At 48.1% G+C, this 17500-nt stretch overlaps 1 protein-coding gene across 4 annotated transcripts in view; it reads right to left on the bottom strand.

The window, feature by feature from the left end:
- LOC113813049 (uncharacterized) overlaps positions 1–17500 on the bottom strand; it is a 545463-nt gene that overhangs the window by 80241 nt on the left and 447722 nt on the right. The gene's annotated exons all lie outside the window — the stretch shown is intronic.

The raw sequence follows: 17500 nt of genomic DNA on the forward strand, positions 1-17500 counted from the left end.
TCCCCCTCTCTCAAACACCTCTACACCCCCTCTCTCTCTCCCTCTCCCTCCTACACCACCCCTCTCTCCTCCCTCCTCTCCCTCCTACACCCCTCCTCATTTACACCTCCTCCTCTCTCCCTCTCCTCCTACACCCCCCCTCCTCAAACACCTCTTACACCCTCTCTCTCCCTCTCCTCCTACACCACCTCTCCCTCCTCAAACACCTTCTTACACCCTCCCTCTCTCTCCCTCTCCTCCTACACCCCCTCTCTCCCTCTCCTCCTCAAACACCCCCTCTCTTCAAACACCTCCTACACCCCCTCTCTCAAACACCTCTTACACCTTCCCTCTCTCTCACTCTACTCCTACACCCCCACCTCCCCAGTCTCTCTCAAACACCTCTTACACCCACCCCTCTCTCTCCTCCTACACCCCCCTCTCCTCTTACACCCCCCCCACCACCCTCGCGTGTACCCAGCATCCGGCCTGGGAGACTGAGATGCGAGGGTGCAAGCAATCGGGATGCTTCGTGCAGGCTTTTTGTTGCTTCTTCGTTGTGCTTGATTTTGTGTTTATTTTCGTACCTCCTTTTATTTGTTCTTTCTTGGGTATTTTTTTTTCTCTGAGTGCTATTGCTATTTTTAGCTTTATCATCATTATCATTGCCGTTATTATCAGATCATTGCTATTATCATTATCATCATCATTATTACTATCATTATCATTAGTATTACCATCATTATTACTATCATTAGTATCATTATCATTAGTATCATCGATATTATCATCATTATTACCATTTTGCCTTGGTTACTCCCTTTTCTCCGGTTCTTGTTTACCTTCATTCTTCTAAACTTTTTCCCGTCTCTAACTATTCTTTATTTCAATTTTCTTTGATGTTCCTTTTCCCTCTTCTCCTTCTCATCTTCATTACTTGATTACAAAAGTAAGCAAAGTTTGTTATTACTAAGTGGAAAATAAAGTTTCACATGGGTAACCAAACTATTAAAAAACAACAAAAAAACTCACAATTCATGATAATAAAGAATAAAACGATATTAAAAAAAACTCACAATTCATGATAATAAAGAATAAAACGATTAGATTAAAACGATTAGATAGAAGATAATAATATAAATACGTCGAAGAAATATTAGGAGTTGCAAGTGACGGTGCAAAAAAGAGCGACCGTAAATGCAAAATGGATTCTTGTGCAACGATAACCAGTAATGAATTTAACTCCCGGCCTATCCAATTCCTGCATCAGTCACGCGCGTAAACCGTTTAAATATTCACGGTCACGGTGACTCAGCGCTTTTGGGGAATTCTCCGCTGTTACCATGCTAGCATCCCTTAACCCCTTCCCCTGCCTCCCTCCCTCCCCCTCTCCCCTTCCCTTCCTCTTCCCTATCTATCTCCGGACCACCTGCTCTTCCTTCTCTCTCCCCTTCCGTTCTATTGTATCCAACCCTTTTCCCTAAGTTCTTCTTCCTCCCTCCCCCCTATCCTTCCCCTCCTCTCCGAACATCCACCCTCCCTCCTCTCCATACACCCGCCCCTTCCCTCCTCTCCAAACACCACACCCCTTCCCTCCTCTCCATACACCGCCCCTTCCTCCTACTCCAAACACCACCTCTCCCTCCTCTCTCATACACCACCCCTTCCCTCCTCTCCAAAACACCACCTCTCCCTCCTCTCCATACACCTACTCCCCTTCCCTCCTCTCTCAAACACCACCCCTCCCTCCCCTCTCCATACACCACCCCTTCCCTCCTCTCCCAAACTTCACCCCCTTCCCTCCTCTCTCCAAACACCACCCCTTCCCTCCTCTCCATACACCACCTCTCCCTCCTCTCCATGACACCACCCCTTCCCTCCTCCTCCAAACACCACCTCTCCCTCCTCTCCATACACCACCCCTTCCCTCCTCTCCAAACACCACCCCTTCCCTCCTCTGCCAAACACCACCCCCCTTCCCTCCTTCTCCAAACACCACCCCACTTCCCTCCTCTCCTCTGCTATGACATCCCTCCCCTATCTTCTCTCCCCCCTCACTACCCTCTCCCCCCTCTCTCACCCCCCCCTACTTCACCACAAGTGATTAGATCTTGCCAAGGACATCCGACCGCTAATGAATCCTGGGATAAGGACAAAGACATCGCGCCTTGGATAAAGAGGAGGCGAGTCTGAAAAAGATCCATTTTATACCCTCTTCTTTCCTCTCGTAGGACAGAAAGAAAAAGAGAGATTAATTCTGACCGACAATCAATTAGAGCCGTATATTCTTTTTTTCTTTCATTTCTCCCGCCATTTTTCTTTCGATTCTACAATAGCGGGACGAGTAATAGATCACGTTTTATGGTCGTGATCCCCGTAAAGAGGTTCCGATTCCTTTTGAGTCGGTTTAGGGACGCCGAGAGTAGGTTCTCCGATCCTCCTTTCAGCACTTGTCATAACCCCGAGCACAATGCGGTTATTAAGGACATCAAAATGCACTTAGACAAATGAATAGAACTTTCAGAATCACTTTCATTTTTCTTTTTTTTTTCTAACTTGTGTCTCGTGATCTCTCAAGAAGCACGAACAAGAAATAATCAAATCACGAAAAAGGCAAAAAAAAAAAAAAAAAAATAAAAAAAAAAAATAAATAAATAAAAAAAAGAGAGAGACAGAGACAGAGAGAGAGAGAGAGAGAGAGAGAGAGAGAGAAAGAGAGAGAGAGAGAGAGAGAGAGAGAGAGAGAGAGAGAGAGAGAGAGAGAGAGAGAGAGAGAGAGAGAGAGAGAGAGAGAGAGAGAGAGAGAGAGAGAGAGAGAGAGAGAGAGAGGGAGAGAGAGAGAGAGAGAGAGAGAGAGAGAGAGAGAGAGAGAGAGAGAGAGAGAGAGAGAGAGAGAGAGAGAGAGAGAGAGAGAGAGAGAAAGAGAGAGGAGAGAGAGAGAGAGAGAGAGAGAGAGAGAGAGAGAGAGAGAGAGAGAGAGAGAGAGAGAGAGAGAGAGAGAGAGAGAGAGGGAGAGAGAGAGAGAGAGCAGAGAGCGAGAGAGAGAGAGAGAGAGAGAGAGAGAGAGAGAGAGAGAGAGAGAGAGAGAGAGAGAGAGAGAGAGAGAGAGAGAGAGAGAGAGAGAGAGAGAGAAAATAAAAAGGCAAGCAATATTTTAGATTCGTAAGCATATTGGTAGATTAATTAGTGAAATAATGGACCATTATTTGTCTTCTTTCCGCTGATGATGAAACAAGAAACAAAATGAACCGATACACCCTTCCCCCTCCCCCCCTCCCCTTACGGTTCTAGGCCACACCCACTCGCCTGTTGGATCTGCATGTCACGCACACAGACGCACACACGTACACGAATGCCTTTCCAACATACGAAGCTAAAGAGCCGAATTCTCACAACTTACATCTACGAATTTCTGATTTTTTTTTCTCACTCTAACGCATTCTGTTGACGAAAATTAACAACTATTGTGCGTCATTATTAGTCAACAGATTTGCAATTATGTTGCAATAGTAGCACCATCATTGCAAATAACACGTGCAGATTCGTAAGTGCCTTCCTCAAACAAACAAAAAATATGAAAAAGAAAAAAGAAAATAGACAAAAACGGAAAAGAGAAGAAGAAATAAAGAAGAAGAAAAGAGAGAAAAACGAATAAAAGAAAGACAAGAAAACAAAAACAAAACAAAAAACAGAAAGAAAGAAAAAGAAAAGAGAATAAAACGAAAAAAGGAAAGAAAAGAAAACAAAAACCAAGAAAAAAACGAAAAAACGAAAAGAAAAACAAAGTAAAAAAAGAAAAAAAGAGAAAGGAAAGAAACACACACACAAACAAACAAACACAAAAAACAACATCAACAACAACAAAAAAAAAAACACAAGAAACTCCCCAAGTTAAGACCTTGCTTCCGTCTTGGAGTCGATCAGTCTCGTCTCTTTAACAACCATCCTAATCTTCATCTTCCTCTCCCAACCCACCCCCTCCTCCACCCCCCTCCCTACCCCCATCCTTCACCCCACCTAGTTCCTCTTCCGTCTATCCTCCACCTCATCCCTTCGCCCCTTTCTCCTCGTTCGCTTCGTTCCTCTCCACCTCTATCCTTTCTCCCTATCCTCTTTCTCTCGTTCGCTTCGTTCCTCTCCACCTCTATCCTCTCTCCCTATCCTCACTTTCTCTTTCTCTTTACTCGATCTCGTTTTACTCTCTCTCCTCTGACTCTCTTCATCTTACCTGGGTATTCTCTCCTTTATCCTCCTCCCCACCCCCACGCTATCGCCTCCCTCCCCCTTACTCCAACTCCATCTCTCCTTCCCTCCCCCCACACCCCTTCTCTTCTCCTCCTCCCCCAACTCCCCCCACCTTCTCCCCACTATTCCCCTCCTCCTCCTTCTACCCTTTCTTCACCCCACCCCCTTCCCTTCCCTCTCGCTCTTCCCTCCCCCTACTCCTCTCTCCCTTCCCCTCCCCCTCCTCCTTTCCTCCTTCCCCCTTCCCTCCCTCCCCACCCTCCCTTCCCTCCCCCTCCTCCTCCTTTCCCCCTTCCCTCCTCCCTCCTCCTCCTTTCCCCTTCCTCACCCCACCTCCTTCTCTCCCCCTCCTCCTTCCCTTCCCCCTCCCCTCACCCCACCCCCTCTCCCCCCTCCTCCTTCCCTTCCCCACAAACAGGAATTAAATGGCCCATGTAAGTCGTTGGCTGCAATCATGTCTATGTCGGTCCATAAACTCCGCGAGAGCTTCTTGTTTTGTTTATTTTGTCGGCGGAAGTTTTTTTGTTTGTTTGTTTTTTGTTGTATTAAGAAAGGGGGCAGATTTCCGCCGATTTTTTTTTTTTTTTTGGGGGGGGGGTCCGGATGGGAGGTTTGTTTGTTTGTTTGATGTTCTCGTTGGGTTATTTCTTTGTTTTTTTGTTTGTTTATTTAGCCGCTTTGTTGGTTTGTTTTTTGTTTGTTGGTATGTCGGGATTGCTTCTTCGTTTGTTTGGGATTTTGTGTTTGTTTGCTTGTTTCCGGTGTCGCCTCTTGATTATCTCACCAGTTCGTTTGTATGTTTGTTTATTGCTGTGCCAGAGTCGCATCTTCGTTTGTTTGCTTGTCTGCGAATTTATTTCTTTGTTTGCGATTTTCTTCGTGAGTCGCTCTTGTTATTCTCCCGACGATATATATTTTTTTATTTGTTTATTTGTTCCCGAGTCACTTCTGACTTCTATCACCTCCGAGAGTTAGTTTGTTTGTTTGTTTGCCGCCATGCTCTGTTTGCGCTGCTTAATCACCTCTCCTCTTGTACCACCGGGACTTGTTTATTTGTTTGTTTGTTCCAGAATCACCGGGTTTGCCAAGATCTCGTTCATATTCATACGTTCGCCATGTAGTCAGGCAATTGTTTGTCTTTTTCTTGTCTTCTTTGTCTTTCTGTCTTTGTCTTTGCTGTTGGTGCGATTGTTATCATATCCTTGCCTTCTTCGCTTTTGTTATCGACGTAATGATATTGATGATATGAATAATAATGATGATGATGATGATGATAATGATTATTATAATTATCTATATCATTATCTATATCATTATCCTTATCTTATCGTCATTACCATCATCATTATCAGCATTATTGTTATTATTATCATCATTACTTTTGTTATAATTTTCATCATCATCATTATTTTAGGAATTACTATTATGAGTCATCATGATTATCACTATTATCACGATCATTTTTACCTTAATTATTGTTAAAATGACAGCAAGTTGCATAATATTCCACTCCTCATTTCACGTCTTGGCAGCGACGCACCAGCTTCTTCCCCTCCCTCCCTCCCCCCCCCCTCTCCGTTGTCTATTTCTCTTTCCCTCTCTCTCTCTCTCTCTCTCTCTCTCTCTCTCTCTCCCTTTTCATCCCTCTTCTCATTTATTCTCCTTCTCCCTGTCTCTCATTTACGTTTAACCTTTCACTTTTTCTCCTTCCTGCCTGTGTTTCATTCTCTTCTTTCTTCCCTAATCCCTTCCTTTTACTTTCCCTTTCCCCTGTCTTCTCCTTTCTCTTTTATTTTTATCTTGTGATTCCCCTCTCCCTTTTTTCTCTTTCTCTCCCCTTTCCCATCCCCCTTCTCTGCCTAAGGGCCCTTTCCTCCTTCCCTCTATCTATTCCATTCTCCATCCACCTCTCTCCTTCTTCGCTTTTCCCATTCTCCATCCCTCTCCCATTCCCCCTTTTCCTCCTACTCTCCCTGTCCTCCCTTTTTTCCCTTTTCCTTTTCCTTTCTCTTTCCTTATTCTCTTTCCCATCTCCCATCCCCCGTCCCCTTTCCTAACTCTCATCTCGTCCCCTATTCTTCATCCTCCCTCTCCCTTATCTCTCATCCTGCTCCCCCTTCCCCCTAAAAAAAAAAAAATCCATCCAAAAACTGATGGCAAATTTATTAGCATTTCAACGCCGAATACAGCCTCATTCATAACGTTAATCGGCTATCACACAACGCCACGCCTTCACCATACCCCCCCCCCACCTTCTCCCCTACGCTTCCCTTCTCCCTTTACTCTCCCTCCCTCCTCCCTACTCTTTCTATACCTCCCCTACCTCCCCTTCCCCCCATCCCTCCTTCCTCCCTCATCCCCTATTCTTCTTTCCCCCATTCTCCCCTACACTTCCCTTCCTCCCTTTACTCTCCCTCCTCTCCCCCTTTCTCTACTCTTCCCCTCCCTCCCTACTCTTTCTATACCTCCCTGCTCTCCCTTCCCCCCTACATCCCTCCTTCCTCCCTCATCCCCTACTACTCTTCTCCCCCTTCTCCCCTACACTTCCCCTTTCTCCCTTTACTCTCCCTCCTCTCACCCTTCCCTTCCCCTCCTCCCTACTCTTTCTATACCTCCCCTTCTCTCCCCTCCCCCTTACTCTCCCTCCTTCCTCACTCACCCCCTACTTTCCCTCCTTCCTCCTCTACTCTTCTCCACTCTCCCTCTTCCCTATTCTCCCCTTCCTCCCCTACTCTCCCTCCCCCTCCTGTACTCAGCCCCCCTCCCTCCTCCTCCATCAGGATCACTCTCGAACACTGTCGCGTCTCAGGTCGGCGCTCAGGGTCTTCATCTCCGTCAGGCAGGTCGCGCCCTTGGGAGACGGGCTTTTGGAGGCTTCCAGGGGGTCTAGGGCTGGGGGCTTCCATGGGGTCTAGGGCTTGAGGCTTCCATGGGGTCTAGGGCTTGGGGGCTTCCGTGGGGTCTAGGGCTTGGGGCTTCCGTGGGGTCTAGGGCTTGGGGGCTTCCAGGGGGTCTAGGGCTTGGGGGCTTCCAGGGTCTGGGGCTGGGGGCTTCCATGGGGTCTAGGGCTGGGGCTTCCATGGGGTCTAGGGCTTGGGGCTTCCGTGGGTCAGGGCTTGGGCTTCCAGGGGTCTAGGGCTTGGGGCTTCCGTGGGGTCTAGGGCTGGGAGCTTCCATGGGGTCTAGGGCTTGGGGGCTTCCGTGGGGTCTAGGGCTGGGGGCTTCCATGGGGTCTAGGGCTTGGGGCTTCTATGGTGTCTAAGGCTGGGGCTTCCATGGGGTCTAGGGCTGGGGCTTCCATGGGGTCTAGGGCTGGGGCTTCCGGGGTCTAGGGCTTGGGGCTTCCATGGGGTCTAGGGCTTGGGGCTTCCGTGGGGTCTAGGGCTGTGGGCTTCCATGGGGTCTAGGCCTTGGGGCTTCCATGGGGTCTGGGCTGGGGGCTTCCATGGGGTCTAGGGCTTGGGGGCTTCCATGGGGTCTGGGGCTTGGGGGCTTCCGTGGGGTCTGGGGCTGGGGGCTTCCATGGGGTCTAGGGCTTGGGGCTTCCTGGGGTCTAGGGCTGGGGGTTGCCATGGGGTCTAGGGCTGGGGGCTTCCATGGGGTCTAGGGCTGGGGGCTCCATGGGGTCTGGCTTGGGAGGGCTTCCATGGGGTCTAGGGCTTGGGGCTTCCATGGGGTCTAGGCTGGGGCTTCCATGGGGTCTAGGGCTGGGGGCTTCCATGGGGTCTAGGGCTGGGGGCTTCCATGGGGTTAGGGCTTGGGGCTTCCAGGGTCTAGGGTTTGGGGCTTCCATGGGGTCTAGGGCTGGGGGCTTCCAGGGGGTGTAGGGCTGGGGGCTTCCAGGGGGTCTAGGGATTGGGGCTTCCAGGGGTCTAGGGCTGGGGCTTCCATGGGGTCTAGGGCTTGGGGCTTCCATGGGGTCTAGGGCTTGGGGGCTTCCATGGGGTCTAGGGCCCAGGGGCTTCCCGTGGGGTCTAGGGCTTGGGGCTTCCATGGGGTCTAGGGCTTGGGGCTTCCAGGGGTCTAGGGCTGGGGGCTTCCATGGGGTCTAGGGCTGGGCTTCCAGGGGGTTTAGGGCTGGGGGCTTCCAGGGGGTCTAGGGCTTGGGGCTTCCATGGGATCTAGGGCTGGGGGCTTCCATGGGGTCTAGGGCTGGGGGCTTCCGTGGGGTCTAGGGCTTGGGGCTTCCGTGGGGTCTAGGGCTTGGGGCTTCCATGGGGTCTAGGGCTTGGGGCTTCCGTGGGGTCTAGGGCTTGGGGCTTCCATGGGGTCTAGGGCAGGGGCTTCCGTGGGGTCTAGGGCTTGGGGCTTCCATGGGGTCTAGAGCTTGGGGCTTCCAGGGCTAGGGCTGGGGGCTTCCATGGGGTCTAGGGCTGGGGGCTTCCATGGGGTCTAGGGCTGGGGGCTTCCATGGGGTCTAGGGCTTGGGGCTTCCATGGGGTCTAGGGCCTGGGGGCTTCCATGGGGTCTAGGGCTTGGGGGCTTCCATGGGGTCTAGGGCTTGGGGGCTTCCGTGGGGTCTAGGGCTTGGGGCTTCCATGGGGTCTAGGGCTTGGGGCTTCCATGGGGTCTAGGGCTTGGGGGCTTCCAGGGGGTCTAGGGCTGGGGGCTTCCACGGGTTAATTTGGTGTTTGGGGAGCTGTTTGTGAGTTTGTGTGTTCCTGATTTGTTTTTTTGTTTGTTTGTTTGTGTGTTCTCCCCTTTCCTATATTTTTTATAAATAATTCTAAATGGTTATTCTGTAATTTCTCACTTACCTTTTTTTAAACCTCTTTCTCCCTCCCCTTACCTCATGCCCTCTCTCTCCATCAATCTGTCTATCTATTTCTTCTTTCCCCATTTTTTTTTCTCTCTGTATCCCTTTCTCTCTTTCTTTCTCGTTCTCATCTCTCCCTTTCCCTCTCCCCCCTATCTCCACCTCTCTGGCACGCCCTCAGCCCCCTCCCCCTCCATCCCCAACCCGAATCCCTGTCCTATCCTCGCACCCCCCCCCCCACCCTTCCCCTCACTTCCCCAGACACACCGCCCGCGTCTGCCAACCGGGGGTGGGGGGGTGGGGGGGAGGTCATCCCGCCCACGAAAGACTCCGAGTTTATCTCAAGATCAGCCATGCACGCCCATCCGAAACCCGCGATCGAGGCACCCATCACGCCCGCCCGTCGCTTTGCTTTGAGGTTCGATGTGTCTGTGGGCGTGGGGAAGGATCCTTCATGATTCTTGTGTCCAAGGGATGGGCGGTTGGGGTGGGTGGGTGGGTGAGGGAGAGGGAGGGGGAGGGAAGAGTGGAGGAGATTGAGGGCGAAGAGAGTGAGGGGAGGGGTGGTGGGGAGGAGGAGAGGAGGAGGGAGGAGGAGGGAGGAGGAGGAGAGGAGGAGGAGGAGGAGGAGGAGGGGTGGTGGAGAATTTGAAAGAAGGGGAGGGGAGGGGTGGTGGGGGAGGAGGGTGAGAGTGAGGGAGAAGGAGGGGTGGTGGAGAAGAATTTGGAAGAAGGGGAGGGGGAGGAGGAGGGGGATGATTAGGGGGAAGGAAGTTCTTAGCCGAGGGGTGTGTGAGAGTGGGAGGTGGGAGGGGAGAAAACGGAATAACTGCACAAGGGCATTGAAGATTTGGGGGAAGGGGGAGGTGGAGGGGAAGGTGGGGAATACAGCCAGTGAGAGGGAGTTGGGTGAGCGTGAGAAAGGGGGGAGGGGAAGGCCTAAAACAGGATGGTGGGGGGGGAGGGAGAGGACACGGATGGAAGGAGAGGAATAAGGGAGGAGAATAAAGTTGTAAGAAAGGGCGAGGAGGAAAATAGGAAGAGGGGAGAGGTACACCGGTAAGCGGGGAAGGGGGTTAAGAGAGAGAAGGAGAGTGACGGGGGGGGGGAATGGAGGGGGAGGGGGAGAGTGACGGGGAGGGGGAGAGTGACGGTGAGGGGAATGGAGAGGGAGGGGGAGGGGACGGTGAGGGGGAAGGGAGGGGAAGGGGGAGGGGAATGGAGGGGGAGGGGAGGGGGAGGGGGAGGGAGGGAGAGTGACGTTGAGGAGAATGGAGGGGGAGGGGGAAGGGAAGGGGGAGTGGGGGGACGCAGAATAACGTCGCAGAGACCACTGACGGTCGTTAATTTCGAAATGTTCAATGTCTCAGCGACGCGTGTGGGGAGACAGGGTAGGGAGAATAGGGGGGGTAAGGAGAGGGAAAGGGGGGGGAGGAAGAAGGGGGAGGAGAGGAGGAAGGGAAAGGGAGAGAGGGGAGGAGGGGAAGAAGTGGGAGGAGAAGGAGAAGGGAGGAAGGAGGGAGGAGGAGAGAAGGGAGGAAGGGGAGGAGGAGAAGGGAGGAAGGGGGAGGAGGGAGAAGAGAGGAAGGGGAGGAGGAGAAGGAGGAAGGGGAGGAGGAGAAGGAGGGGAGGGGAGGAGGGGAGGGAAAGGGAGGGAGGGAGTGGAGGGAAAGGGAGGGAGGGAAGGGTAGGAGGGGAAAGGGAGGAGGGAGGAGGAGGGAGGAGGAGGGAGAGAGGGAGGGAGGAGGAGGAAGGGGAAAAGGGAAGGGGAGGAGGGAAGGAGGAAGAGAGGAGAGGAAGAAGTAGGAGGAGAGGAGGGGAGGGAAAGTGAGGAAGGGGAAAGAGGGGAAGGGAGGGGGAGGGGAGAAAAGGGTTAAGGGAGGAGGAGGAGGAGGAAGAAGGGAGGAAGGGAGGATGGGTAGGTTCAGTGAAGGGGGAAGGGAAGAGGAAGGAAGTGAAGGGGCAGGAAGCGAAAGGGAAAGAGGAGGAAGCATTATGTAAAAACACAGTGAAATGGACAAAGCACCCAGATTGTTAAAAGGTTTCCTTTAGTTATTTATTTATTTATTTTTTCCTTTCTCCTATCATCCGCTCTCTCTCCTATCCTTCCTTCTCCCCTCTCTCTTTCTCTGTCTGTCTGTCTGTCTCTCTCTCTCTCTCTCTCTCTCTATCTCTCTCTCTCTCTTTCTCTCTCTCTCTCTCTCTCTCTTTCTCTTTCTCTCTCTCTCTCTCTCTCGTTCTCTCTTCTCTCCCCTTTCCCCCTCCCTCCCCGTCTATTCCAATGAATTAAAAAAATAAAATCAGAAAAAGGCAATCACAACCAAATCAAAGAAATTCACTGCCTCATAAAAGGACACTGAAACCGAATCGAAGAAAATCTAAATCTGAAATTAAATCAACTTCTCATCTCATTGAATCCGAACCGCTTTTATTTTTTCATTTTCTTATTTTTTTTTGTCGTGAAAGTCCGTCTCCTTCCGCTCCCCTTCTCCTTCTTCCTTCCTCTCTCTCTCTCTCTCCCTCTTCCTTTCTTATTCTCCCCTCTCTCTCTTTAGCTCCTTCAGCTTTCTCCTGCCTTACTATCCCCTCTATTCTTTAACTTCCTCCGACCTTCTCTCTCTCTCTCTCTATTTCCCTTCCTCCTTCTCTCTTCCCCTCCCCCCTCTCTCTCTTTTATTTCTCCCTCCCTCCATCCCTCACTTTCTCTTTTCTTTCCCTCCATCCTTCCTTCCTCATTACTTCTAACCTTTCTTTCTGTTTCTCTCATTGCTTTTTAAAAATCCCTCCCTCCCCTCTCTCTCTCTCCCACCAAACACACAACCATAAACCATCCTATTGACACACATACAGATACACATACAACCCCCCCATCCCCCACCCCTCCTCCCCTTCCTTTCCTTTCCACTTCCCTTAACATCAAATCAATGTCCCATTCATATATATTTATCCCCAGTAACAGCCCCTATTCCCTCTGATACGAATTCCCAAGGGGCATTTGTGCGTCTGCCGGTGACCGCAACACACGGGGGCTCCAGACGGGGAAGACAAAGGGAGACAGAGAATGGGAAAAAAATGGGTTGGACGTCCAGTTTTATTTATTTTTTTCGTTTTTTTATTTGGATCCGTGTCTGTATTCATTTACCTGTCTTTGCTGATATGGGGTTTTAGTGTTTTGTGAAGGGAATGTGTGTAAGTAAAAAGAGGGTATAGTCCCTTTCTCTCTCTCTCTTTTGCATATACACACATGCGTACATACACGCAGCACTATACGCAGATAAATAGATAGAGGTAGAAAGAAAGAAAGAAAAGATACATGGGAGAAAGAGGTGAGAGAGAGAGAGAGAGAGAGAGAGAGAGAGAGAGAGAGAGAGAGAGAGAGAGAGAGAGAGAGAGAGAGAGAGAGGGAGAGAGAGAGAGAGAGAGAGAGAGAGAGAGAGAGAGAGAGAGAGAGAGAGAGAGAGAGAGAGAGAGAGAGAGAGAGAGAGAGAGAGAAAGAGAGAGAGAGAGAGAGAGAGAGAAAGAGAGAGAGAGAGAGAGAGAGAGAAAGAGAGACAGAGAGAGATAATACTTAGAGAGAAAGAGAGAAACAGAGACAGAGAGTGATACATAGTAATACATAGAGAGAAATACGAGCTGTCGAGAGAATGACAACAACAAAAGAAGAAGAACAGCAAGAAGAAGAAAAAACTCCAAAAGAACAGGAAACAGGAGGCAGCAAAAACAGATCGTGGATACAATAGTCACGCTCGGCTACTCCTGTTTCTTACTGCGGATGAAGCAAGTGTAGTGTGTAGTGCCTCGGTGGAGAACAGCACGGGGTAGGGGGAGAGGGGAGTTGGGAGGGGGAAGGGAGTTGGAGGCTGGGTGGGGGGAAGGGGGTGGAGTTGGGAGGAGGGAAGGGAGTGGGGATTTGGGTGGGGAAGGGAAAGGGGTGGGAAGGGAGTGGGGAGGGAGTTGGGAGGAGGGAAGGGAGTGGGGATGTGGGTGGAGGGAAGGGGGGGATTTGGGTAGGGGGAAGGGAGTAGGGAGTTGGGTAGGGGGATTTGGGTGGGGGGAAGGGGATGGGGAGTTGGGTGGGGGAAGGGGTGGGGAGTTGGGTGGGAGGAAGGGGGTGGGGATGTGGGTGGGGGAGAAGGGGTGAGGAGCTGGGTGGGGGGAAGGAGGTGAGGGAGTTGGGTGGGGAGAAGGGGGTAGGGGAGTTGGGTGGAGGGAAGGGGGTGGGGAGGAGAGAAAATGTTAGGATGAAGGTAATTGGGTGTCCGGGTAAGGGAGGGGGGGCGGGGAATGGAAGAATACAAAAGGGGAAGAAAGTGTATCTTGGTAGATGTTTGTTATTATTAGAAACACAAGGACAGAGACACATCCACTCTCCTTTGACCTTCAAATGCTGCCTTCTGGTTGGCGGGGGTGGGGGTGGGGTGGGGGGGCAGAGGAGACTTTGCTTGTAGTAAGTACATATCCCTTTGTGAAACTTATCTACATTTTGTTATATAGATTACATACATAGAAATTCTTATGTCAGATATCTTTTCTTGTCTATATATTTTTGACGAAAATATAAACAACAAGAAAAAAATACACAAAAACGATAAAACAATATACGAAAGAAAGAATAAGTAGAAGGAAGAGGAGAAAATGTCAAACCAATTAAAGAAAACAATAACTGGTTATACACTGAGAGCGAAGGACGACTGCATGTTGAAATGATTATGAAGTTTGCGGTTATTCAAAGATTATGACGAATCATAATTCCACAAAAGGTGAAGTTGATAACCAAAAAGAAATAATAATGATAATAATAATAATGATAAAAAAACACTAATAATACTGAACATGTTAACCCAAGCAGTTCAATACGTTTGACGATAATAACGTATAGACCAACATACCAACACAACACACATACACACACACACACACACACACACACACACACACACACACACGGTGATTTTTTCTGCTCATTAGCAACTGCAGGAAAATGTCGCAGTAGGAAATGCTTCAATGGTCGAAAATACTCAATGTGCAATACCCCTTTTGGTGCATGATAACATGACTAGATTACATTCACGCACATAACGTTCATGCAGCCATGTACACGCCTATCATTATACAGGCACGAAGCACCGCAGTCCCTAATGGTAGTATTCTAGCATAAACAATGCATATACAAGGAAGATGCATTAGGATGTTGCAAACTATAAATAAACCTATTCAAAGCAAGATCGATGCTCGCTACAATAGGTTTTTGGTTTATAACCCTAATGAACAACGTGAATTTAGAGTTTGTAATGATAGTTGAATGGGTATTCAGATCCCTTTAAATACGCAGATATCAGTATGTTTGAATATCAATATGACTCTCTTAACAGGTTCTCAACATGTTCTGTGACATCTTAGACGATCCTTTCGATTTTCCTTTTTAAATGATAACTCTTTTCTTTTAACTGTATTATTGTTCTTTACACATTTCGCATCTCTGCTTCCTCCCCGGCCATGAGCAATCTTTTTAAAACCGATCCCAAACTCTCTCAATCTCAGCAAAGTGGTCCTCCGTTGATAAAAAAAAAGTCTCTCAAGCCATCAGCAATATTGGGCATTACTCTCCATGTCTTTCTTTGCCTTTCCTTCTGGGTACTCCTGCTTTACCTCCTCCTCCTTTCCTCCTTCTTTGGGTATGATCTTCATGTTGTAATTGATAAAGTGTAGGAAAATAAGTCATCTGTGCTGAAACATCTTAAACTAAGCGTGGAGGGAGACACGCACAAACACAGTCACAGACCCAGACATACACACACAATCACAATCACGCAGACACAATCACACACACACAATCACACACACTTAATCACACACACACACACACTTAATCACACACAGTCACACACACACACACACACTTAATCACACACATACACACACAATCACACACACACCCAGACACATACACACAATCACACACACACACACACATACACACAATCACACACACACACACACACACACACACACACAGGGCCTGCAACCTCAAACGCCAAAAACAAGTATTTCTAGCTTGCATGTTAATGAGGGCAATGTTGAGTCTTTTTTGCATATGAAGACGTACTAGTGAGAGTAATCACATTTCTCACTTAGACACGTCGCCCGTAAAGAAAAAAATGTGTTTTAATGACAGTCACATATGAGGCAAGACGAAAGAAAGAGAGAAGGGAAGGAAAGAGAAATATGCCTGTGCGTACGTAAATGGAGAGATAAATAGATAAATAGATAGAGAGTGAGAGGGAGAGGGAAAAGAAGGAGAAGGAGAGGGAGAAGGAGAGGGAGAAGAAGGAGAGGGAAAGAGAGCCAGAGAGAGAGAGAGAGGGAGAGAGAGAGAGAGAGGGAGAGGAAGAGAGAATAGAGAGAAAGAGAGCCGGGAGAGAGAGAGAGAGAGAGAGAGAGAGAGAGAGAGAGAGAGAGAGAGAGAGAGAGAGAGAGAGAGAGAGAGAGAGAGAGAGAGAGAGAGAGAGACAGAGAGAGAGAGAGAGAGGAGAGAGAGAAAAAAGAGAGAAAGAAAGAGAGAGAGAGAGAGAGAGAGAGAGAGAGAGAGAGAGAGAGAGAGAGAGAGAGAGAGAGAGAGAGAGAGAGAGACAGAGAGAGAGAGAGAGAGAGAGAGAGAGAGAGAAAAAAAGAGAGAGAGAGAGAGAGAGAGAGAGAGAGAGAGAGAGAGAGAGAGAGAGAGAGAGAAAGAAAGAAAGAAAGAAAGAAAGAGAGAGAGAGAGAGAGAGAGAGAGAGAGAGAGAGAGAGAGAGAGAGAGAAAGAAAGAAAGAAAGAAAGAAAGAAAGAAAGAAAGAAAGAGAGAGAGAGTGAGAGAGAGCGAGCGAGAGAGAGAGAGAATTATGCTGGCATTCCATTGTAATTTAATTTTGTCGCATGTATTTAAATAAGGCAAACGTGGTCCGTAGAGTTTTGCACTGTCTGAATTCGATTAAAACTCTACCTTTTCCTTTATCTGTCTACCTGCCTGTTTGTCTGTCTATATTCTGTCTACTTTTCCCTTTCTTTCTCTTGTTTTATATATATTCACGTATTAAGATAGACGGATAGATATATAGATAGATAAATGTATAGCTGGTAGATAATCGGACAGAGAAATAGACAATTAGAAAGATAAATAGATAAACGATAGATAAAGAGACAAACACATGAAAAAACTAGAAAGATGAATAAATAGACAGATAGACAGGCAAATAAATGAATTAATAGCCAGGAAAGAGAATTACTGTAAATAAAGCGGGACACAACGCGGCCGTGAAAAAGTCTACGGGCTGAGTTTGCCACATTTAAATACTAACGCCCCTGTCATGAAATTATGACGGAAAACCACCGCATTACAGTGACATGACAGCGCAAGAGGAGGGTCACAAGAGGTCAGGCGGGGGGGGGGAGGCATCTTATTATGTGGAATAATAAGAGATGGAAAAAGGTAACAAGAAAGGGAGGGAAGTAAGACAATGGATGATGACAAAGAAGGGAGAAGATGAATAGAGGAAGGACGAGAAAAGAAGAAAAGAAATTGCAAGGAAAAGAAAAAAAAAGGAAGTTGAGGAAATGGAATAATAGAGAGAAGAAGAATATTCGAACAGAAAGATGGAGGAAAAGAAAGAGAGAAAACAGTGATGGAAAAAAATAAACGAAGAATGAAAGAAGAAATAAGACCCAAAAGTGAAGATGAAAGAAGAAATATAAGAAAAATAATAATAATAAAAAAAAAATAGACAGGAAAATTCGAAGATTAGTATTACTTAAAAACTTTGAGAGAAAAAGCAAAAACTCCAAAACAAAAAAACAAAAACAAAACAAGTTGCAAGAGTTCTAACAAAGAAAATAAAAGAAAAATAAAAATGAAGGACACGAAGAAGGAAGTAAGAATAATTACGAACTGGAGAAAATAAAAACAAACAAAAAACAAAAAAAACACCTGGAGAGTAGCCTTGTGCCTAAGGGGAAATGAAGGGAGGGAGGGGGAGGGGAGGGGCGTGGAGGGGGACAGGGGGATGGGAAAGGGGAAATGGGAGGGGGAGGTGGAGAAGGGGGGGGAGGAGAGAGACAAGACACTGCACGGAACTTAGTCATTAGTATCTTCTTTGCTGCTTCTAATCGCCTTTACTATATTGTGGAGAGATAAAAAAAAAAAAGAATCAGCAACGAAGAGAGTCACATTACAATCCTGAGTCGGTCGGGTAAACACAGCCATAATCATCATAATTTTGTGATTAACATTATCTTCGTCACTGGGTCTCAATCATCACACACGTCACTCAAAATACGGAATATCCTCAAATGAACGAAAACGCAAGCACAAAACAAATAAACAAACGGACGCACACGAAAATATTGTCACACACAAACACGCGCACATACAGAGAACAAAAATCACAAACGGACGCACACGAAAATATTGTCACAAACAAACACGCGCACAAACAAAGAACAAAAGTCACAAACAAACACATGTACACGCAAATATTAAGTCACAA

This window comes from Penaeus vannamei, chromosome 32, assembly GCF_042767895.1.
Source record: "Penaeus vannamei isolate JL-2024 chromosome 32, ASM4276789v1, whole genome shotgun sequence".
NCBI classification, from domain to species: domain Eukaryota; kingdom Metazoa; phylum Arthropoda; class Malacostraca; order Decapoda; family Penaeidae; genus Penaeus; species Penaeus vannamei.